The sequence below is a fragment of the Neofelis nebulosa genome, chromosome 16, assembly GCF_028018385.1.
Source record: "Neofelis nebulosa isolate mNeoNeb1 chromosome 16, mNeoNeb1.pri, whole genome shotgun sequence".
In the NCBI taxonomy this organism is placed as follows: domain Eukaryota; kingdom Metazoa; phylum Chordata; class Mammalia; order Carnivora; family Felidae; genus Neofelis; species Neofelis nebulosa.
Window position 1 is genome coordinate 7085255 of NC_080797.1, and position 24221 is coordinate 7109475.

The 24221-nt window shown below is 47.3% G+C and overlaps 1 long non-coding RNA gene across 1 annotated transcript; it reads right to left on the reverse strand.

Moving 5' to 3' along the window:
- Positions 1-339: 339 nt before the first annotated feature.
- Positions 340-23544, reverse strand: LOC131497655 (uncharacterized). The gene is made up of 3 exons (XR_009255065.1): positions 23476-23544; positions 22676-23198; positions 340-568 (listed from the first exon to the last, which is right to left on the reverse strand). It is a non-coding gene; the product is annotated as an uncharacterized LOC131497655 (long non-coding RNA).
- Positions 23545-24221: the final 677 nt, after the last annotated feature.

Sequence of the window (24221 nt, forward strand, 5' to 3'; positions counted from 1 at the left end):
ACCCAAAGCACTCAATAAATGTTAACCGGCATTACTGTGGCCAAAAACATTTTTTGCTTGGGGTCTTTTGCTCCAGCCTGTTAAGATGTTTATAAACTCTTGATTCTGCCATATATTATGTTTACTTTTAGACTTAAGTCTTGGGCTAGGAACACAAAGAGGTCTTTCTAACTCACATGTGGTCCAGCCCGGCTCACCAGAAGAACACGATTCTGGAGAAGAGCCTAGGAAAGAAGGCTTATAGTCATAAATAACATAAATATCCCTCGTCTTGTTAGGATGCACGTACTGCCTGTGAGAAGTTGCAGCGTCAGTAGGCGCTGGTTGAAGATTCTGAGATCTGGGATTCCAAACAAATACATTTATTTCCATTCTGAACTGATCATTTTTATAGGAAACAGAAGGGGCTTTTGGACAGGGATACAGACAATATATCCTGCTGCTTACCTCTTCTTCAGGCCTAGAGTCCTGAATCTGAAGAGTGCCTGAGGCAGGGTCCCTGGACCTCTAGGAACTTTCTACGGTGTAATCCTGCTCACCCACGTCAAATCTTTTCCTGGAAAAAATGCTGGAAATAAATAAAAACAGAAATAAACATATACCCTCTACTTTTTAGGTTCTATAAATGAAAACCATACTGAGAGGCACAATGTTCCATGACTTAAAAAAAAAAAAAAAAAAAAATGAAGCAAACAGCTTTTTCCCCCTGACTATAAATATTTTCTGCTCAACCATTTACCAGATTTTATCGAGTCCTTAATATATGCTGCCTAAAAGGCCAGTGAAAATCCACATTAGAGAAATCTTTGTGACTTTTTTTCTTTATTTAAGGTGCTATTTCTTTAAAATTTGTGAGCAGGGAATGTCAAAACCTTCTTCTCCTCCCCCACGCCCAGTCATACCCATTCATATCACAGAACGCATTTTGGGAAATGCTGAGTTAACCAGCCTTTTACTGCTGGGTCCTGAGGTTTTCCAATTCTTTGCTGCCATAAATAACACCGCGGTGGACATTCTTATACCTACAGCTTTGCACACGTGTTAGATTCTCTCTTTAGGATAAATGCCTAGGAATTGTAGAGCCAAGGGCACTGTCTGTTTCTCTTTGTGCGCACAAAAGACCCTATGTCGGTTTCACAAATACTAGGTAATCTCAGACTCCTGAAGCATTGGGGTTGGAATGTTTGCAAGATTCTTGGTAGGAGGCGGCGAGTGGCTCAGGTTGCTGAGCAGGGACCAAGGAAACCCAAGGTGGTTCAGAAGCTGGAGCACCTGCCAAGTGGCTTCTGAACCGGGAGCAGGAGCATTCCTGGCATCTCCGTGGGTGTCCCTACCCATCGTGTATTCGATCTGAACAAAACCCAGCTTTCCTCAAGGTGGGGGGAAAGGATGAAGCTCCTGAGATGCCTCTAAATTTAATTTTGGGGGAAAATAACAGCTTCTCCCTGTCCTAAGGCAGAGCCACGTCACCACATCAGAGCAAAGGCCCCTAAAACAGCGTTATTTCTGGCTTGGGAAAGGTTTTGATGCTTCATAGAAAACCTTCCCACATCCTCCCACAGCTGTGGGGTTCCTCCACCCTGCCCCCACGTCCTTGACCTCACGCCAGGGATGTTATTAACGGGATGGGAAATGGGGGCTGGCAAAGAAGTCTTCATCAAGTCCAGAGCTGCCCTAGGGAACCACCGTCCTGGATCTTGGGGCTCTGGGGACTCCTTGGATTTCAAGTTTGGGGTTCATGCCAGGAAAGGCGGTGCCCTGGGGTTTAGGATATGGGAACTCTCCCTGCTCCATACCAGGATCACACGAAGCCTGAGGTCAGCTCTAGGGTCACAGATAAAGTGCTCTTTGATTCCTTCCACAGTGCCTATCACCACCCACGGCTTACGTATCAGGGATTCAGTACAGATTTGCTGAACGAAGAAGGGAAATGACTCGCTTCTCCATTAGTGCGGACACACATGTACATGTGTGGATCTTAACTTCCAGCCCTGAGAAACACTGGAGGATTTCACGGCGAAGCAAGACAGAAATAGGATGCCTTTCCAACGTTAGAAAACCCCCTCTCCCTCTTAGTGGTACACCCCCCCCTCCCCGCCCCCCACAACGGCTGCATGCGGTGGGGGTCTAGGGCATGCTAAGAATGACAGCTCAAGGGCGGTCTTGCCTTTAGGCAAGGATATACTCAGACCGAGTTACAGCCAGGCCCTTTGGGAAACGGAGACAGACAGAAAGAAGTTGAGCAGAACAAGGCCACGTTAACTGGATTATGCTCAAGTCTTTAGATGAAGGTGTGAGGTCACATCGCATAAGGTGCCGGCAGAGGAGTGAGTTAAATTCATCCCACACTATTCTTTTTTTTTTTTTTTTTTTTTTTAATTTTTATTTGAGAGAGAGAGAGAGAGAGAGAATCCCAAGCAGGCCCATACCCAGCATGGAGCCCGACACAGGACTCAAACCTCCAACCCTGGGACGGTGTCCTGGGCCAAAATCGAGAGTTGGATGCTCAACTGACTGAGCCACCCAGGCGCCCCCCATCCCACACTATTCTTGACACCTGATGCTCTCTGCCATGGACTGTGTTCACCTAGAGGAAGAGGCCTCTGGAAAGTACCGCCCACAAAGCCAGGATCCTGCCCAGGGTGAGTTTTCCTACTTTGTACAAAGTGTCGTGGAGGGCAGTGTGGCCTCACACTCAGTTCCGTACTGCCATTTTACGTCTCTCCGCTTCCCTCTTTTAAATGTCCTGGAAGTGTTGGGGCGCCTGGGTGGCTTAGTCGGTTGAGCGTCTGACCCTCGGTTCGGGCTCAGGTCATGATTTCACAGTTCTGTGAGTTCGAGCCCCACATTGGGCTCTGTGCTGAATGTGCGGAGCCTGCTTGGGACTCTCTCTCTGCCCCTCCCCTACTCACGCTGTCTCTCTCTCCAAATAAATAAACTTAAAAAAAAAAAAGTGTCCGGGATGTGTGAATGGCTGAGTGTGAGCTTGCACGGGTGTGTGTTCTCGGGGGGGGGGGGAGGGCTTTGAGGGCTGAAATGAGCAGATAGGGGCTGGCATTAAAACGAGGGCAATTGCACCGACACTAAAATGCCCCTTCCTTTTCCCCCGATCATTGAGAAGAGACAAGCTTCAGGCCATGAATCTGTCCCCTGTTCTCTGGCCTTGTGTCATAGACGTTTAAAGCCTGCTTGTCCAGGGGCAACCCGGGTGGCTCAGTCGGTTGAGCGTCTGACTTGGGCTCAGGTCATGATCTCACAGTTGTGAGTTCCAGCCCCGCATCCGGCTGGCTGCTGTCAGCACGTAGCCTGCTTCGGATCCTCTGTCCTCCTCTCTCCCAGCCCCTTCCCTGCTTGGGCTCTCTTCTCTCAAATAAACATTAAAAAAATAATAAAAATAAATAGATAAAGCCTGCATGTCCAGGAAAACTCCTCTTCCCCATCTTCCCACCACCACCTCTGCATGGAGGGGAGGAAGCCTGGGTGGGGGAGGGGGGAAAGGCGGGCGGGGTGTTCCAGCTGTTCCAGGGAAATTCACCTCCCCTTTCAAAGTGGCCACATCACCTCCCAGGGCCCCCCATCTTCCTCTCCCGGCTTCTAGGAGTTCCTTTTACCGCTTCTTATAACCTAGCTGCTAAAGCAATGGTGGTTTTAAGTTGTAGATTTAGCCCGTAAATGTATGCCAAGGAGACCTCCGGCAGGTAGTTTCTCAAACCTCAGTTTTCCCCATCTCTAAAATAGGTGCACCCGCTGATCTCGCCCTGGAACAGGAGGATGGACTTGGAAGAATCGTGTGTAGTCTGAAGAGTCCCTTGGTTTCACTCTGAGCTGCCTCACATCCTAGGCCTCGGGCCGCAAGGCTTCTGAAGCCCTCCCTGATCTGTTCTTTTCTTGTTTTACAAGCTGTAAATCATCCAAGACTCAGGCCTTGATCCTTTTAGACATAGCGACTCACCCTTTGCGCCCCCACCCGGATCCCTCTTTTCCTCCTTCTTAATTTATGGGCTTTTATGTAAAAAGGGCTGTAAACAGACGGTTCTAAAATGATGTTCCATTCTTAAATCAAACTCCAGGCCAGCGGTATCTCGTGAGTAAAGGATAATTCTCCCCTCGTGGTGCGGGGTCCCTATCAGAGGAGATTAAGTTTGTAATGTGGAATAAAGCTTCATCCTTATGTATGCTCCCACCGCACTGCCTTCCCACATAATTTAAAACCAACATCAGTTTCTTCTGGGTTGGGACAAAAATCCCTTCGATCTGATCTCTTGACTTAATCATCTTCAGTTAAACGTGAAATTGGAGTGAACGACGAAAACAAAAACAGGCTGGTAGACCAAGAGTTCATGTTTCTTAACCTGAAACCCAGATCGGTACTACCCTTGACACATTTTGATGTGTGTGTGTGTGTGTGTGTGTGTGTGTGTGTGTGTATGTGTTCACATAGTAGCAGAATCAGAAACGTTTTTTTCCTACTAATGTCCAGTGACTGGGGGAAAATATATTGAGAATTTCATGTATTAAAAAGAAAACATTTCTGGAACTAAGACCCCAAAGTAGACTGGTTCCAGACAAATAAAATGTCTTATGTACTTTGTGAATGTCTTTGTAAATGTCTTGTATACTTTGTAAATTAAGGAAAGATAAAATTACGTTGAATGAGACTAACACACCAACTGATCATCAAATTCTATAGTAGAGCCATACAAAGAATAAGAGAGAGAAAAGGGAGAGTCCCAAAACAGGATGCTATAGAAATGGGGGAGGTGAGGTAGAGAGTGTGGGGAGAGGAGGAGGAAGAGAGAATAAGACAGAAAATGCAGAGGGACTCATGCATTTATTCTCCAAGCATTTATTTAGCACCCGTTGAACAGGAGGGTGGACTTTAACCCCAAAGAGTTCCGGGCTCTGAAGTGCCTCCAATCACAGGTGTTTTCTTCACACTGTGTAAGTCCTTCCCCACTGGGGGGGGTATCTCTATGGCCTCTTCCCTGCCAAGCCAGGATCCTGTTTGGGTTAAGACTGGGGTGAGCCCAGGAATATTGCTTCTTCATAGGTACCTTCCAGGTGATTCTGATACAGGATATCCTTGGCTGAAAGTGGAGAAAGCCTCACCTATTGGGTATTTCAAACCACAGCTCCTAGTTCAAAATTCCACATTCTAGAGAAGAATCATTGAAATCGCAGATGGGCTCAGCTGTTGGTATAAGGTTCTTCAGGCCACTGATACTTTAAGACTATTCCCCCCAGATTCTTTTCTTTGTGTGATAGACTGTTGCCGCCCTGCCCAGAGACCTGAACCCGCTCTGCAAGTAACCACACCTCTGTCTGCCTTTGGGTTTTATCTGGAGTGTTCTTAGCCTACGCTGGAGCTGAGCAGAAGCACCAGGGAGTGAACTCTTAGGACAGTCACTGAAGCAGGGACAAATTGCTCTAGGGGCTAGGCAGCCCAGCCTTCTTGCCTCTTGAAGGGACAATTCTGAGGGACCTTTTGCACAGCTTATAAAAGGTCCCCAAGGTCCCCAAGAGGATAGAGACCTGGTTACTCACCATGAGCACACACTCAATCAAGTATTTGGCTTTTCTTCCTTCCCAGTCACACTCCCCCCACATCCTCATGGAGCCTCTTGGAATCACCTCTCAGATAACTTACACCCAAATCCTTGTCTCAGGCTCTATGTAGGTGGAATCCAAACTAAGACATTTTCTTTCTTTTTTCTTTTCTGTTCTTTTAAAAAAAATTTCTTTAAACATTTTTATTTATTTTTGAGAGACAGCACAAGCGAGAGAGGGGCACAGAGAGAGGGAGACACAGAATCTGAAGCAGGCTCCAGGCTCCAAGCTGTCAGCACAGAGCCCGATGCGGGGCTCGAACCCACAAACTGTGAGATCATGACCTGAGCCAAAGTCAGATGCTTAACCGACTGAGCCACCCAAGCACCCCATTTCTTTCTTGTTTTAAATGCTTTTTGTATCCTTGCATAAATTCTCAAATACCACCCAGATCTCTGCAGGGGCGGGGGGGGGGGGAATAGGACACAAGAGTACTTCATCAGGAGTCAGGAAAACAAAACAAAACAAAACCCTCAAAACACCTAGATAAAAAACAAAGGGGGAATTTAATAACAACCTGACAAACTTTCCACCATCTATCCGCAGTTTTTATACTTCAGATGCCCACTTGCTCTGTGCCAGACTGCATTCATTATTAAAACTATTCATTTACATCTCCTTAAACTCGGTCTAGGGCCCACCGTTATTTGAACCTGGCACCGCCTTTGGGAATGTCCTGAGTTCCCCTGGCCGGAGTGATCAGCGTTTGCAGTTTTCTGTGCCCTGAGCCCTTCTGTCTCTGCAATCAGCTGGCACAGAACTTCCCACGGCCACAGGATGGCGCTGTTTTCCTGCATCCCATCCCCCGCCCCCCCCCCCCCCCTTCATGGTTGGACTTGGCTTTCTCCTTGACAGTGTGCTTCCACACACATTACCTTGTTTGAGCTCAGCAGCAGCCACCCTTTGATGTCATAAGGATACACTGCTCTATTCTGTAGTGAAGGGAATAGAGCTTTAGGGAAGCAAATAATTTGACCGAAGTCACGAAACAGGGACACATCACCCACAAGCCTAGAATCCATACATTCTCATCCGAACCCAGGCGAGTACGCTTTTCGCACTCCATTTTCCCTGCAAAGAGCAACTTGTACGATCCATTCATCTACTCATTCGTTCCCCAGACATTCCACGGTTATTTTCACTTGGGTAAAACTCAAGCTAGCGTTTCCCCACTAAATCCGCCTCTTCCCCAGCCGGTAGAAGGCTCCATCCCAAATTGCCTTCCAGACCTTTTTTTCCTCCCCCCCCTTCCGGTGAAAGAGTTGACACCTTTTGTTATACAAATTCGCCCCATGAATTCCTAGTCTTTGCATTTGTATCTACGAACTGGGGAAGAAATAAATCACCTCTGGACCCCTTGCCCTCCACTGTCAGCTGCTGAATTCCAGAGAATGTGAGCCTCAGAGCCCCTTCCCAGAGGCAAGACCCAATCCTCAGGCTTCCTCCTGCCCCAGCCAGGGGGCTGCTGTGTCCCCCATTCTTCCGAGCCCTGGGCGATGGCAGGAGCCTTGCTCTCTGGCCCGTCTGAAGAAAGAGCTGTTCCTAGAAATCCACTCACAGCCTCCACCAGCCTCTCAAGGAGCAGCGTTTAGGGCTGCAGGCCTGCAGCTGGGAACCATAAGGTATGAATGAACGCGCGTCCATATTTTGGAGCCGATTTTTGTCAGGAATGTACTAAACACTTCATAAATTAAGTCCTTGGCTGTCAAGCTACCTCTGATATTAGATTAGTCATTGCTAGCCATTCTCTGCACAAAACCCAGGGGACAGATGCTCTGGATGGGGCCGGAGCTTTTCTTTCTTTCTTTCTTTTTTTTCTTTCCCCCCTCCCCCCTTTTTTAATGGAAAATGTGTGCAGAAGAATAAGTCACCCTGTCCCACACTATACAATCGCAGATGTGTATGTGATGGACCTTCCCTCTGGTTTTCCCAGCGCCCTGGTCTTACTGTCCTCCTTCCAGCACATTCTGTGTGTGTGGGGGGGGAGGGGGGGTGGCTTTTGGTGGAGGAGGAGAGGCTGGTCACCACCTCCCTGGACGTTCTGGATTTCCCCCAGGTTCTGTGTGTGCCTGGTACTGTCGCCAACACTTGCTATGTTTAGAGGAGTTCAGTGTTTTTACAATGATCTCACGAGGAGGCGCGACTTCTACCCCACATTCGAGAGCTGAGGAAGCCAAGATACCTGCGTTAAGTTGTCCCAGGTCATATAACTAGTCCCTAGCAGAGCTGGGATTCGCTGGGCACGCCATGCTCTGGGCCACCACCGCGCAGAGCCTCTGCTCTATCCCTACATGTGTCACACCTATTGCCACAGTGGTCTGCTGGCGCATGGGCAGATGTTGGGCTGGGGATGCCAACCTCAGTTCTTGAGTGCCTACCATTGGTTTATTAATGCAATAAATATTTACTTGGGATCTACTGTCCTAAACGGTCTTAAGCAATTTTTTTTTTTGCAGCAGTCTCTTTTAATATAATACATTTCATATTAAATAACTATATTCCAATATATAAAGTAATTCTGAGAAGAACTTCCCTGGTTGACCAGAGAAAGGGGCACAGAATACCAACATACCCTCTCTTTTTTTAATGTTTTTTTTTTTTTTTTTTAATTAATGTTTATTTTTGAGAGAGAGAGTGCATGAGCAGGGGAGGGGCAGAGAGAGAGGGAGACACAGAATCCGAAGCAGGCTCCAGGCTCTGAACTGTCAGCACAGAGCCCAATGTGGGGCTCAAACTCATGGACCAGCAGATCATGACATGAGCCGAAGTCAGATGCTTAACCGACTGAGCCACCCAAGTGCCCCATAATGTTTATTTATTTTTGAGGGGTCGGGGGGGGGGGGGGGGGGAGGGAGGGAGGGAAGGAGAGAGGGAGGGGGAGGAGACAAAACGTGAGGGGAGGAGGGGCAGAGAGAGAGGGACACAGAATCTGAAGCAGGTTCCAGACTCTGAGCTGTCAGCACAGAGCCCAACGCCGGGCTTGAACCCATGAACTGCAAGATCATGACCTGGGCCGAAGTCGGACGCTTAACAACTGAGCCACCCAGGTGCCCCCAACATACCCTATCTCTTGAGATGGCCCTGGGTGGGGGTGGGTGGGTCCTCCTTGAACAGGGCCACTTTGAGACATGTGGACATCTTCAAATCAATATTCTTCCATGTATATTTGGAAGAGGTGCTGGTATTCCATGGGAAGAATGGCACAGAAGGGTGGCAGTGGGTTTTCTTCCATTTTCTGGAACCATTTAGCACCAGCCACAAATCTGCATGAATCTCCATGAATGACAGTTAGCTAAATGACAGTAAAGGTAGGAAAAAAGTATGAGGCACCGGACCAGGGGTTGCTTCTGTGTCATTTGAACCACAGGTGGAATGAAAATACTTGGAAGGAAAGAAAAGAAGTTAGCAGCCTAGGTAAACTGGGTTTCTCTGAGGGGATGTACTGAGAGATACAGTCATAGATAGGTACAGCCTATTGAACAGTTGCTGTTAAAAGCCCTGATATTGAATTTCTCAGGATTCACTTTTGCCTGCAAGTGACAGGAACGTAAATTAGTCTAAGCGGAAAAGGGGATTTGTTGACTTTTACCAGCAGGAAGCAGTGGCTGACCTGGGCTGGGCCCCACGAAGACCAGAGGCCCCCAGTGTTCTATCCATCTTCCCTCTGTCTCTCCCCTGCCCTCTCTCCCTGGACAATGCTTCCCAGTGTGCACTGGCCAGTTGCCTAGTCTTAGGGTGGATATGGCCGTGGCTATGGATTGGGTGGATATGGCTACGGATTGGGTGGCTACCGACTGCCCGTCTTTCCCACATTAAGATCCTCAAGACAAGAACCAGACCCTCTTGCTGAGCTCCAGCAGAGAAATAAATCTTAGCGAGTACCGGTCTGGCTCAGATTGAGACACAGGCCCAGCTCTCAATGAATCCCTAGAGCCAGTGGTTCCCTGACTGACCCTCCTGGGTCACACAGTTGTCCCTGTGGGAGGGCAGTGGGTACCACAACTGCCATCCTGTTGGGAGCACAGTGTCTAGGAGGCGACATCATATATCCTCCACAAATTACTTACAGGCATTCTGTGGCGTGTGTCACAAAAGGGCCTCCATTCTTTTTTTTTTTAACATATATTTATTTTTGAGACAGAGAGAGACAGAGCATGAACGGGGGAGGGGCAGAGAGAGAGGGAGACACAGAATCGGAAGCAGGCTCCAGGCTCTGAGCCATCAGCCCAGAGCCTGACGCGGGGCTCCAACTCACGAACCGTGAGATCGCGACCTGAGCTGAAGTCAGACGCTCAACCGACTGAGCCACCCAGGCGCCCCGGGCCTCCATTCTTAATTCAGCGATTCATTCGTTCATTCATAGAACCTCTGCGGATATTCGCCAGGTGCCAGGCTGTGCTCTGGTGGCTCAGAGACCCCATGGCCACGCTTCGGTATCTGTATTAGGTGGGCTAGGGCTGCTGTCGGAAAGTGCCACATAGCGGGAGCCTTGAAGAACAGAAATGGGACTGTCTCGTTGCCTCACGGTTCTGGAGGCTCGAAGTTTAAGATCAAGGTGTCAGGGGGGCCGGTTCCTTCCAAGCACTATGAGGATGAATCTATTCCTTGCTTCTGTCACAGCTTCTGGTGGTTGGTTGGCAATCTTTGGTGTTCTCTGGATTTTAGAAGCATCACCCCAGTCTCTGTCTCCAGGCACCCCTGGTCTTCTTCCCGTGCGCATATCTGCTTCCAAATTTCCCCTTATGAGGACACAAGTTGTTTTGGATTAGGACTCAACCTGGCGGTCTCATATTCACTTCTGTACCTATATAAAGGTCCTATTCCCAATTAGGTCACATTCCAAGGCACTGGGAGTTGAGATTTCAACACGTGAATTTTGGGAGGCACCATGGAACGCCTAACAGTATCCTAGCAAGAGGACACATCAAAGCAGGTAAGGACGGTCCAGTGGGAAGTCTCGCGGAGGAGGTCCAGGATCAGATTTTCTAGCCCTTTACTGTCCAGAAGATATTCCGTCTCCAATCATGCCAATTCCTTGCTTCCCAAGTAAAAGAATAAAGAGGAATCCTGGACCAGTTATGATTTCAGTCAGTGAGCTTTTGAGCAACAGTAGTGATAAATCTGAAACCCGGATGTTAGCAGTCTGAGCATGTGAGCTGTAGAGGGGGACCTCTTTACCTCAGGTGCCCTTTTGTACCTCGAGACGGTCATTCTGATGTCAGTGGCATCCTTTCCTCTGTTTCCTAGTATGGTAAGAGGTACCATCCTAGGGGCACCTGGGTGGCTCAGTTGGTTGAGCGTCCAACTTCGGCTCAGGTCATGATCTCATGATTCAAGGGTTCAAGCCCTGCGTCAGGCTCTGTGCTGACAGCTCAGAGCCTGGACCCTGCTTCAGATTCTGTGTCTCCCTCTCTCTCTGCCCCTCTCTCTCTCTCAAAATTAAACATTAAAAAAAAAAAAAGAAGTTACCACCCCAACTCCCTCTCTATGCATCTTCTTAGCCTCTGGTGAAAGATCCCCGAAGCCTTATTCCTCCCGAATGCCAGCTAGCTGATAATGTAGTAGGGAAGAAACTCAGTGTGTTTAACTCGGTATTGCTTCATTTCCCTTGCTACTGTGACCTATAGGTTAGAAACTTCTGCTTAGCCCTGCACACAGGAATGTTAATCATCAAAGGAATTTTGTTTACAGCTAAGATTTGCAAGAAGGGCTCTTTACCCAAAATTTACACGAGGAGATAAGGAAAGAGCCAGAGCGGTTGGTCATCATCCCCATTCCTCAAGACTGAGGAATGATCATAACTCAGGGGGAATTGAAACCAGGCCCCCTAGGGTTAATGAAGTTGAAACTAGCAAAACACTTAAAGCTTATTTGTTAGGGGTGCCTGGGTGGCTCAGTTAAGTGTCTGACTTTGGCTCAGGTCATGATCTCACAAATCATGAGTTTGAACCCTGCGTTGGGCTCCGTGCTAACAGCTCAGGGCCTGGAGCCTGCTTCGGATTCTGTGTCTCCCTCGCTCTCTGCCCCTCCCTCACTCACACTCTGTCTCTGTCTCAAAAATAAATAAATGCTAACAAAAATTAAAGCTTATTTGTCAGAGAACTGTTTCTCCCTCATCAGCTATTGTGGTCTTTTCAGACCCCACTAGCAAATCTGCTGTCTCTGCAGAAGCCTGGACTCAAGGTCAAATGATATGGTTCCAGCCTGTGAAAAAGCAGGGCTCTTCATTCCTTAACAGAGATAAGGAGCTGAAGACCCCAGCCAAATCACACCAGCTCCTGGAGCATGCACTTGGCCCCTTCCTCCTTTTCCTAAGGTAGCCCCCTGACATCAGGGACTGGATTTTGCCTCGTTCAGGTGTTCAGTCTCCATCCCAAAGTGAACATGGGGTATAAGTTACACATGTGTTTGCTCAATACATAAGCTCAACTTTCCTCCTGAATAATTTTAAGTTTCGCTGACCCTTTCATTGATATGCATGTGACCTCCCACCATGAATTTCCCCTTTAGAAACCTTGCTCCTAGGGCGCCTGGGTGGCTCAGTTAAGTGTCCGACGTTGACCCAGGTCATGATCTCGCTGTTCATGAGTTCGAGCCCTGTGTCGGGCTTGTTGTTGTCAGTGTGGAGCCCGTTTCGAATCCTCTCTGTCTCTCTCAAAAATAAACACTAAAAAGAAAAAACCTCCTAACTCAGAACCTCAGAGAGAGTGTTTGGATATCAGTTTGCCATCTCCCCAGGTTACTGCAACTTTTCCTTTCCCACTAACACTTGGCTCGTCTCTCCAGTATTGGCTTTTGAGTGGTGAACAGCCCAACTTGTGTTTCGGTAACGTCGTCAATATAACTCCTTCAACTCGGACTATCAGCTCGGCTCATAGCTATCTTACCAGGACATGATCAAGCATCTTATTTCCTGTTGACACGTCAAGAACCAACAACCCGGGGCGCCCTACGTGGCTAAGTCGGTTAAGCAGCCAACTCTTGATTTTGGCTCAGGGCATGATCTCACCGTTCGTGAGTTTGAGCCTCAAGTCAGGCTCTGCACTGTCACCACGGAGCCGGCTTGGGATTCTCTTTCTCCCATTCTCTCTGTCCCTACCTGCACCCCTTCTCTCTCAGAAATAAACATTAAAAAAAAACCCAAAAACCAATAACCCAGTATAATAAATATAAATAAAAAAATGTTGGGGAAAAAAAAGGGTATGAGTACCTGAGCATAACCACTTCATTGAATTTGTTTCCTGTAAATTCCTGCAGGGAAATATTAATAAACATTATGTGTTTAATAACAAATGTTTAATAACATTTTCTGTTAGTCTGTCTTTTGTAAGTTTCTCAGGCCCCACAGGGACTACGTTTAAGAAGGTAGGAACCCTTCCTACAGCTGTTGATTCAGACTGCCTTCAGCTCAACCTGATCCATATACCAAATTGGTATATGTTGGGGTGGCATATTTTCTGATCTGGCATACTTTATTGTTGTTGTTTTTTAATTTGTTTTAATACTTGTTTATTTTTGAGAGAGAGACAGAGCACAAGTGGAGGAGGGGCAGAGAGTGAGAGGGAGACATAGAATCTGAAGGAGGCTCCAGGCTCTGAGCTGTCAGCACAGAGCCCAATGGCGGGGCTCAAACCCATGAACTGTGAGATCATGAGCTGAGCCAAAGTGGGCCGCTTAACTGACTGAGCCACCCAGGTGTCCCATCATCTGGCACATTTTCAATTCTAATCAGGGTAAAATATCAAGAAAATAAACAACAGACAGAACTACAAATGTTGGCATGTCTTACAGAGAAAATGGTAACAGTATGGGGACAAGGAGGAGAGTAAAATAAAGGGTGTAGTTTGGATAGGGTGGCCTGAGGAGGTCTGAGAAGGTAACGTGTAGTCTGAGATGAGAAAGATGAAAAAGAACAAGTCTTGAATGATGGAGAAAGAGAGCTTCATGTAAAGCAAGTAGCCGTCTGCAAGCGTGAGCACTGAATAAATAGCCTTTGCTTCTTATTTGATTGTTCTTCGTTTATTTCCACAGGTGGGAAAGGGAGTTGAGTTCAGGAAGTGAGCAAGCAGTGGGGCTGAGCCTGCTGGGTGGGTAGACAGCGGGCAGGGATACCACTAGAGAGACAGAGTAGATAAAGGGGAGCCACAAAAGGCAGGGCCATTGTGAAGGGCGGAACCGGGTGGCTCAGTTGGTTAAGCGTCTGATGCTTGGTTTCAGCTCAGGTCAGGATCTCACGGCTTTGTGGGTTCGAACCGCGCATGGGGCTTTGTGCTGGCAGTGTGGAGCCTGGGTGGGATTCTCTCCCTTTCTCTCTCTGCCCCACCCCTGTTCACTTGCTCTCCCAAAATAAATAAATAAACTTAAAAAAAAAAAAAAAAGAACTGTTATTCTAAGTGAATGGGAAGCCGCTGCAGAATTTTAAACAGAGGGAGTGTTCCAATCTGTTGTTTTTTTTTTTTTTTTAACTTTTTTTAAAATTTATTTTTGAGACAGAGAGAGACAGGGCATGAACGGGGGAGGGTCAGAGAGAGGGAGACACAGAATCTGAAACAGGCCCCAGGCTCTGAGCCATCAGCACAGAGCCTGACGCGGGGCTTGAACTCACGAACCGCGAGATCATGACCTGAGCAGAAGTCGGCCGCTTAACCGACTGAGCCACCCAGGCGCCCCCGGGAGTGTTCCAATCTGATTTACATTTTAAGATCACTCTTGTTCCTATGTGGACAGAGGATGCAAAGGGAAAAGGAAGAAAGAGAGGAAGGAAGGACGGAAGAAACTTGTCGGGTTAGCTGTAACGCTTCCCCTTTTCTCCAGCTGGAAAAAGCACAGCAGAAAACCACCAGTATTTATACCAGCATAATCTGGGGTTTGCTCTAATTTTTGAAAAGAGTAAATTATAAACTTAGGTAGTTACATTAATTATTGTTAACAAATTACAGGTGTTCACTTAGCTTCTGGGTGAGGCATGTGATGTCGGGTAGGCTCTTCAGTGCTTTAATCAGGGTCTCCAGGAAATGGCACTATTGGGGCACCCGGGTGGCTCAGTCGGTTAAGCAGTACGACTTCGGCTCAGTTACATGTGATCTCCAGGTTGGTGAGTTTGAGCCCCGCGTTGGGCTCTGTACTGACAGCTCCGAGCCTGGATTCGGCTTCAGATTCTGTGTCTCCCTCTCTCTCAAAAAAATATACACAAAGGGGCACCTGTGTGGCTCAGTCGCTTAAGCGTCCGACTTCAGCTCAGGTCATGATCTCGTGATTTGTGAGTTCAAGCCCCACATCGGGCTCTGTGCTGACAGCTCAGAGCCTGGAGTCTGCTCTGCATTCTGTCTCCCTTTCTCTCTGCTCCTCCCCTGCTTAGAGTCTGTCTCTGTCTCTCTCAAAAATAAACATTAAAAAAATAAATAAACATAAAGGAAACAGCACTATCTGTCAGAAGAGATGATTCTCAGGCTGTGGGAAACCCAGGCCTGCAGGGGGCTTAGAACCTTCAGAGGCCACATAAAACCCCCTGCCCTTCTAGTTTCTAAGTCAGCTCCCCACAGACCAGATGAAGAGGTTTGTCTGTCTCCTGTTTCCTAAGAGAATAACATTTTAAACCATCACCATGGAATTCTTTCAAGATAGCCTTTAAACACGCGACTCTTGACCTCGGGGTCTCGTGAGTTCAAGCCCCATGTTGGGTGTAGAGATTAAATAAAAAATAATAAAGTACTTGTAAACAACTCTTGCTTTCTGTTTTACCTGTATACCTTGCCTCAATAAGAGTCTCAGTTAGTAGGAGAGCAAACTTGATTGGAAGCCCAGGCTCTGGATGGGAACAGTTCTTTGAAATTTAGATTCCTCAGCTGGTAGTTAAAGGGGCTGGAGGGGCGCCTGGGTGGCTCAGTCAGTTAAGCCTCTGACCTCACTTTGGGTCATGATCTTGAGATGGGCAGGTTCGAGCCCCACATCCAGGCTCTGTGCTGACAGCTCAGAGCCTGAAGCCTGCTTCGGATTCTGTGTCTCCATCTCTCTCTCTGCCCCGCCCACACTCCTGCTCTGGCTCTGTCTCTCAAAATTAAATAAACATTAAAAAAATAAAGGGGCTGGATCGCCCCTAAACTACTTATCAGTGGTGACTTCTCTGATGCTAAGAATGCTGGTAACATTTATTGACCATTTAGGTGCACCCAGAGCTAAGTGTTACCTTGTACTAATTCATTTATTCCTCTTAGCAACCCTTTGATGAAGGGAGTATTTTTACCTTCATTTTACAAATGAGGCCCTGATGACAAAAAAAACCCAAAAAACAAAAAACAAACAAAAAAAAAAACCAAACAAACCCGAAAGCTCCAAGTTCACTCTGCAGAAATGGGCTTCTTATCCTGATTCTTCACCAGGACACCTGACTGCCCACTTTAGGAGGGGGTTATAGAGATGAGAAGGCAATGAAGGCATGAAGATGATTTATCATTAACAAACAAGCAGCAAATATTTATTTTGCAAAAGCATGTAACATTTTCTTGTATTTGGAATAGATTTACAGGGTTCACAGACTTGAATTCTGCAAAGTTCTTTTAGGGGGCATCTGGGTGGCTCAGTCGGTTAAGCATCTGCCTTTAGCTCAGGTTGTGATCTCGCAAGTTCATGAGTTCGAGCCCCACGTCAGGCTCTCTGCTGCCTGCCCAGAGCTCACTTCGGATCCTCTGTACCCCTCTCCCTGCCCCTCCCGTGTTTGCGCTCGCCCTCAAAAAGAAATAGAAGCTTAAAAAAAAACAACAGATTTTTAAGTAATGTCTATACTCCGCGTGAGGCTCGAATTCACACCCCCGAGATCAAGAATTACATGCTTCACACGGAGCCCGCCAGGTGCCCCTTCAAAGTTATCTTCTTAACAGAACTAACCTCTTCAATAACAAGAAAACTCCTTGGGGCTATTAAAATTCTTTTTGCATGATTATAAATTTTTTTAAAGATTAAAAAGAAATTTTTAATCTTTAAAAAATATTTTAATGTTTTTATTTTTGAGAGAGCGAGCTGGTGGGGGGCGGGCAGGGAGTGGCAGAGAGAGAGAGGGAGACACAGAATCTGAAGCATGCTCCGCTGACAGCAAAGAGACCAATGGGGGGCTTGAATTCACAAACTGCAAGATCATGACTTGAGCCGAAGTCGGCCACTTAACTGACTGAGCCACCCAGGTGCCCCCAAAAAATTAAAAAAATAACCTCTACACCCAACATGGGGTTTGAACTCCCAACTCTGAGATCAAGAGTCGCGTGCTCTGCCTACCGAGCCACCCAGGTGCCCTGATTATAGATAATTTTGCTGGAAATTGCCTTGGGCAGGTTTTTCGTCTTTGTTCTTTACATGCAATATCGATTGATGATTGCTATTGGTGGCAGATGGAGAAAAGAGGCAGAAGTGAAACAAGGCAAAAGCACGTGTTTGGTGGGCACAGATTTGGGTAGCGACCCAAGTGAAGGGTTTTTATAAACAAAAGGGAATGCCTGTTTACGTGTTAACAGATAATTTTGATTGGTTGGTGGGAGAAGACTAATCTTGGCTAAACACGATTGGTTATGTGAAGGAAGATTCCGAAGTGCATTAAGCATCTCGGGAGAACCATCCAGAACAGGGTGGGGGAGGACACTGAGGAAGGAGGCTCGTGCACGTCTCCTGCTTCAGCTTTTGAACGCCGTGGCCTTTTGTCAACTGCAACTTGTCAGTTGCACCCGGTCCACCTCCTGGAACAAATCCTTCTGCTTTGGGCCTAAATAGAGAGAACACCACACCCGTTAGCTAAACGGCCAATCGTGTATTAGATACTCCGCTTAACTCTGTCAGCACCGGTCATAATTCCTTCTAAACAACTTCTGCGACCTTGTGGTTTTGGCCTCTGTAAGCCTGCTCGTCTGGAGCGTGCGTTCTGTTTCCCTGGGTCTCCTGGGCCGCACTCCCTCGGACCCCAAATGCATGCTTCCGGTCACTTTGCAGCCTAGTGGCCTTCTTGGTTAACAGGTGCTAAAACGATCACTAAGCCAAAGTCTGTCACTGCACCAAGCTGCAGATGGTCCTGTGGAGTCCTTGGAATGTTCTAGGTTTGGCCCAGTTTCAGAAGTTCATGGTTCCACCTGGCGAAGACACCCATCAGACCCACCTCCTGAATGGCCTCCTGGCTCCCTTTTAAAACTCCTTGACGTCAGCAACTCCATTTTGTTTCACGTGTCACATAGTTTGAGTCATAACCTCTGTGTGCTGGGTTCTGCCCCCATCTGTAGCATTGGAAGCTATTCCTGGGGGTCTGTAGGGTGTGCTCATCAACAGGGCTCCTCCAGGCACCGGGAGACATCCCCCAGATGCTTGCTTCCTTCTGCTGTTCTGCATCTTCCCAGCACTGCTTCCTCGGCTGGGTGCTCCCCGTGGGTTCCCCTGGATCCCACAGCCACTGCCACACCAGGGTTGTTGGGAGTTTTCGGTGAAAATAGAGCCTGAACATTTCAGTTTCTCTCTAAAGACGTGAGTCTGGACTGGAAACAGCAGTGACTGAACTGTACTCACAGTGACTTCTGTCCTCTGATCTGGAAGTCCTTGTCACCGGGTCACACGGTCTGCTGGACACAATTCCCCTCAATTCTCCCTAGAACCCTCCTGAGGCTTCATGAAAATCCACTTCTGGCCGGCAGCCTCCCGATTGTGTCAAGACGCCTCGGGGCGCCTGGGTGGCTCAGTCGGTGCAGCGTCCAGCTCTTGGTTTCGGCTCAGGTCACAGTCTTACGGTTTTGTGGGTTCGAGCCCCGCAATGGGTTCCACGCGGACAGTGCGGAGCCTGCTGGGGATTCTCTCTCTCCCTTTCTCTCTGCCCCTCCCCCACTCATGCTGTCTCTCTCTCTCAAAATAAACTTAAACAAATTATATCCATATATATATGTATAAAATTGTGTCAGATACCTGGACTGGCCTGAATTTGAAGTAGCAACAGCTTAGACCCAGACTGGGGATAACAGGCCAACTCACACAGAGCTGATTTCCGACAATGCACATGGGTTTGCTTAAAATCCAATCCCCTTTTGAGGGATTTGCTATTCTAGCATCCCCTGCCAGGGCAGGGAGGCAGATTTTGGGTGCTTAAAGGAATTTTAAACACCGATGTTTCTAAAGACGCTTTCGACTACATTTAATATTTTTGACAAGGACTTTTGGTTTCTTTAGAAAAAGAGATGTTCAGGATTTGTTTTGCCCAGGGGATAAATATGAGCTGCCCAAAGACCCTCTGCATGTGGGGTTTGGGGCCTGCTGGTGCCAACAGACCCTCCAAGCATGAACCTCTCGCCACCCCCCTCCCCGGTTCCTGGTTTCACATTTTATATGACCCTTCCCCACTTAGGGAGCCCCCCTTCTTTCTAATCCCTCACTGCTGCCCCTCGCTGCCACGTCCACCTGTCAACACTCTTAAACCTCTCCTACATCTTCTGGAAATTCGTTGAAACTCGTGGTTTTCCCTTCCTGTTCTTTTGTTTACCTGCCCCCCTTTTCAAGATTTTATATAAATTCCAGTACGGTTAACATACTGGCTAATATTAGTTTCAGCTGTAGAATTTAGGGATTTATCACTTACAACACCCAGTGCTCATCCCAACAAGTGCTCTCTCTAATGCCCATCACCCATTTAGCTCATTCCCCTCCCCCACCCACCTCCCCTCCACCTTCTCCGTTTTCTATAGTTCTCTATAGTTAAGACTGTGTTTTCTGGTCTGCCTATTTTCCTCCTATGTTTGTCTGTTTTGGGTCTTAAATTCCACATATGAGTGTCTGATAAAGAGTATCCAAAATATATAAAGAACTTCTAAAACTTAATACCCCAAATGATCCAGTTAAAAAATGGGCATGAATACATGCCCAATCAAAAAACATGAATACACCTTTTTTCCAAAGGGGAAATACAGAGGGCTAACAGACACATGAAAAGATGCTCACCACCACTCATCATCAGGGAAACACAAATCAAAACCATGATGAGATACCACCTCACACCTGTCAGAATGGCTAAAATGAACAACTCAGGAAACAACAGATGTTGGCGAGGATGTGGAGAAAGGGGAACCCTCTTGCACTGTTGGTGGGAATGCAAACTGGGGCAGCCACTCTGGAAAACAGCGTGGAGATTCCTCAAAAAGTCAAAAATAGAACTACCCTATGACCCAGCATTAATTGTACTACCAGGTACAATTCTACCCAAAGAATACAAAAATACTGGGGCACCTGGGTGGCTCGGTCATTAAGCACCCAACTCTTGGTTTCAGCTCAGGTCATGATCTCACGGCTCGGGAGTTTGAGCGCAGACCCTGCTTGGGATTCTCTCTCTTGTTCTCTCCTTCTCTCTCTGTGCCTTCCCCACTTGCATTGTCTCTGTTTCTCTCTCTCAAAATAAACTAAAAAAAACAAAAACAAAAACAAAATACTGATTCGAAGGGATGCATGCACCCTGATGTTTATAGCAGCATTATCTATAGTAGCCAAACTATGAAAAGCCCGTGTCCATCGACTGATGAATGGATAAAGTGGTATACATTCATGCACGCCCACAATGGAATATTACTCAGCTGTAAAAAAGAATGAAATCTCACCATATGCAACAGTGCGGATGGAGCTAGAGAGTATTATGCTAAGGGAAAGAAGTCAGAGAAAGGCAGATCCCCTCCTGTTCTCTTAGTTGTTAAAGTCATCGTGCTTTCTGAACTTCTCTATTTTTACTTTAGAGGATTCTGAAGAAGGCACTGTGGGACTTGGGGTGGAAACCCACCCTTTACTTTTGAAGAGGGGGGAGACGTGGGGGAATGTGCTTAAAACAAGGATTTACTCATAAAATTGAGGCTGAGGGGTGAGGTCCCTGCGAGGACGCCGATGGCCTTCAGGTATCTAAGAACATCACATGTCTACGTGAAGCTAACCACGGCAGTGAGGACCAACCAAATGAGTAAAGCAAAGACCATTTATTCAGAGCTCGCTCTTGCAAGGAAGTCAGCCTCCAGCACCCATGTTTTGGCGGAGACCCAGAGGCAGGCGGGGGGTGGGGGGGGGAGATTTATGAGGGACCAAGGGGAAGGGTCAGGTGTGCCCTGATGGACGCTGTTGGCCTAGAGAAGCTGTAGGTGAGCAGGGCATCCTCAGTGATTAGCTGGGGAAGCATGTTTGGTTTTCTTTCTTGGTCTTAAATTGGAAGAGGTGGCAGAAAGGGAAGCTGTCAGTCATTAATCAAGTCTTGGGCATTTGGGGCTGATTGTGACCGGAGTTATCATTTGGCTTCCTGGATGGTTTCTAGAGATAGTCTGACTTCCTTCACATCCAACATAGAGCAGGCTGCCTTCCTGGGGGTGGTCACTGGTTTTCTGGGTTGGGTGCTGCAGGTTGTGGGTCAGAGATCTATTTTTATAGACACTCTGGCTATTGTCCCTTGGTATATTCAGTCTCTCAAGGCTACTACCGATTTGAAAATTTTATTCATCTTGTCCTCAGTTGAGACCCTTAAAAAAAATTTTTTTTTTTGGTAATGCTAGGCATTTTATACACCTCATCTCACCTACTCATCACCTAAGCCCCTTGGTGGGTAGTATGTTATCTCATTTTTACAGATGAGGAAACGGAGGCCAAAAGAGAGTGTATCTTGCCAAAGGTCAAATACCACAAAAAAGGCAGGGCGAAGATTTGAACCCAAATCTGATTCTTTCAGAGCTCACTCCTCCACCAGTACGATGTAACTTTAAAATTTTTTTTTAGAGAGAGAAAGAGTGAGAGAATCTTAACCAGGCTCCATGCTTAGCCTGGAACCCAACAAGGGACTCGATCCTCAGACCCTGGGATCAGGACCTGAGCCAAAATCCAGAGTCAGACACTCCACTGACTGAGCCACCCAGGTGCTCCCAGTCGATTACCTTCTTAAACAAGGGCTAGTTGTAGCACTAAATAGATTTGTCTGGTTATCTAGAGAGCAGGTGAGCCCAATTCCTTCACCGTGGCCTCTGCTGATAGCATACATGTTCCAGAGGGCTTTCCAGCTCAGCCATAGCTAACTTTAGTTCTCCTTTCTATTTTTATTATTATTAGTATTTAAAAAACATTGGGGCTATTGACAGTAGTCAAACTATGGAAAGAACCTAAATGTCCATTCACTGAAATGGATAAAAAAGATGTGGTATATATATATATACAATGGAACATTACTCAGCCATCAAAAAGAAAGAAATCTTGCCATTTGCAGCAATGTAGATAGGACTAGAGTGTAATACGCCAAGTGACTTAAGTCAGAGAGAGACAAAGATCATATGATTTCACTCATATGTGAAACTTAAGAAACGAAACAGATGAACGGAGAAGAGAAGCAAAGATAAGAACAGAGAGGGAGACAAACCATAAGAGACTTAAATACAGAGAACTGAGGGTTGCTGGAGGAGTGGTGGTGGGTCAGACCGATGGGCTAAATGGGGGGTGGGCATTAAGGAGGGCACTTGTTGGGATGAGCACTGGGTGTCAAACATAAGTGATGAATCACTAAATTCTATTCCTGAAACCAATACTACACTATACATTGACTACCTTGAATTTACATTAAAAAAACAACAACAACAACACCAACCCCTCCCCCCCCAAAGAAAATTGTGGTGAGAGACACATAAAATTTATCATCTTAACCCTTTAAAAACTTTTTTAATGTTTACTTTTATTTTTGACAAGAGAGAGACAGAGCATGAGTGGGGGAGGGGCAGAGAGAGAGAGAGAGAGAGAGAGAGACGCAGAATCGGAAACAGGCTCGACTCTGAGCTGTCAGCACAGAGCCCCACGCGGGGCTCGAACTCACACTGCAAGATCATGACCTGAGCTGAAGTGGGATACTCAGCCGACTGAGCCACCCAAGCGCTCCCTCCCCCCCTCCTTAACCCTTTCAAAGTGTGCAAGTTAGTGACATTAAGTATACCCACAATGTTGTGCGACCCAGCAACACTATCTAGTTCCAGAACTTTATCACCAAACCAAACAGAAACCTGCACCCATTTCCAGTCTTCACCCTCTCCCTGGTCCTCTGGAAGCCCCTTACCTGCTCTCTGCGCCTGGAGACCTATTCCGGATAGTTCATATCATAAGGGGCCTTCTGTATCTGACTTCTTAGCAATGTCTTCAAGGCTCTTCCAGTCACAGCATCTAGAAGCACTTCATGCTTTAAGGCTGGAGAATACTCCATTGTTTGGATATATCGCATTTTGTTTATTCATTCCTCCTGTGATGGACACTTGGGTCATTGCTGCCTTTTGTTGTCGTGAACCGCGCTATGAACATGCGTGGACAAGGCTTCATCTGCACTTTTGGCCACCTTTGCTCTGGGGCTATAGAGAACTTTCTGGATAATCATCCCTGGTTCGCAAATTGAACCTAGAACTCCCATCCTGGCTCAGTCTGTCTCGTGGAACGCTGCGGAAAACCCTGCGGATGACCTCCCGGACACTGGATGTTTTCTTATCCTGAGCGCACAGCCCTCTCTCTGCCTCTCAAACTGCTACTCCTCTAACATCTGGTTTCAATGTCTGACATATTCCAGGCAGTAATCTTTTGGGTACAAGCCACTGAAAAAGAAAAAAAAAAAAGACAGTATATCCTAAATAAATTCCTAATAAATTATCTAAGAACAGGAGCTGTTGTAACAGCCAGGATCCGTGGTAACTGTAAGCAAAACCCTAATGGCTCCCAGGACCTTTTTCTTCCTTCCTCCCTCCCTATGTTGCCAGGGTCCAGTTCCAGGGCCCCACAATGATAGCAACGAGGTCAGACCCAAAAATCAAAAGCACAGGCGAGGCCTTACTGGGGCTACAGCCCAAAGCTCCAAGGAGACCCAGGACTAACCTAGGATAAACTTGGCCTCTCCGCACCTAAAGCACGCTCTGCTTCCCAACGTTCCCGCTTTCTTCCAATATGCTAATAAGGAGGAAGGGGGGGGAAGCCTCATCCTGATAGGCTGGAAGGGCCTCATCCTGATTGGTCAGAAGCGCTACGCCCTGACTGGTTGATATCCGCGGGCCACGCAGGCAGCTCATTGGTGGGTTTTGGAGCCGGTCCTCTGTTTTCATTGGTGGATTTTGGAGCCGGGCTTCTCCAATTTAAGTCCGGCTTGTGGGTGGCCATATCCTGCTTCTGCTCTGTAAGGGTCGCGGTTTGACCTTAACCCCGGTAGAAAGCGCCCCCAGGTATGTGTTGTTTATCGCTTGGGGCACGTTCCCTTGGTTCCTAACTGTCCCACCTCCCTCCCCGTCTTGTCTAATGTCCTTGTCACCACGCATATGATTATCTTTGCCTCTTTGCCTGCTCTCTGCCAGCTCATCAGTATCTTACACCTTGTGTAACCAAACTTTACACATTTTGGGAAGCATTGGTACAGTGAATTGCTGTTGCTGCCTTTTCCCCACGTCCAACAAGTGCCCCTCAGCCCCCACTTTGGGAATGGCAGGCTCTCTACTGGGGGCAGTGGCTTGGGGAAGCGGGGGGAGCTCACTTTCCAAGAGTAAGCATGTGGTCGGCCGCTGTCCCTGTGTCTAGGCTTCTGGAACCTCGCCGCGTGGAAGCCGGGAAAACCTGGGGCTGGCTTGGCATTA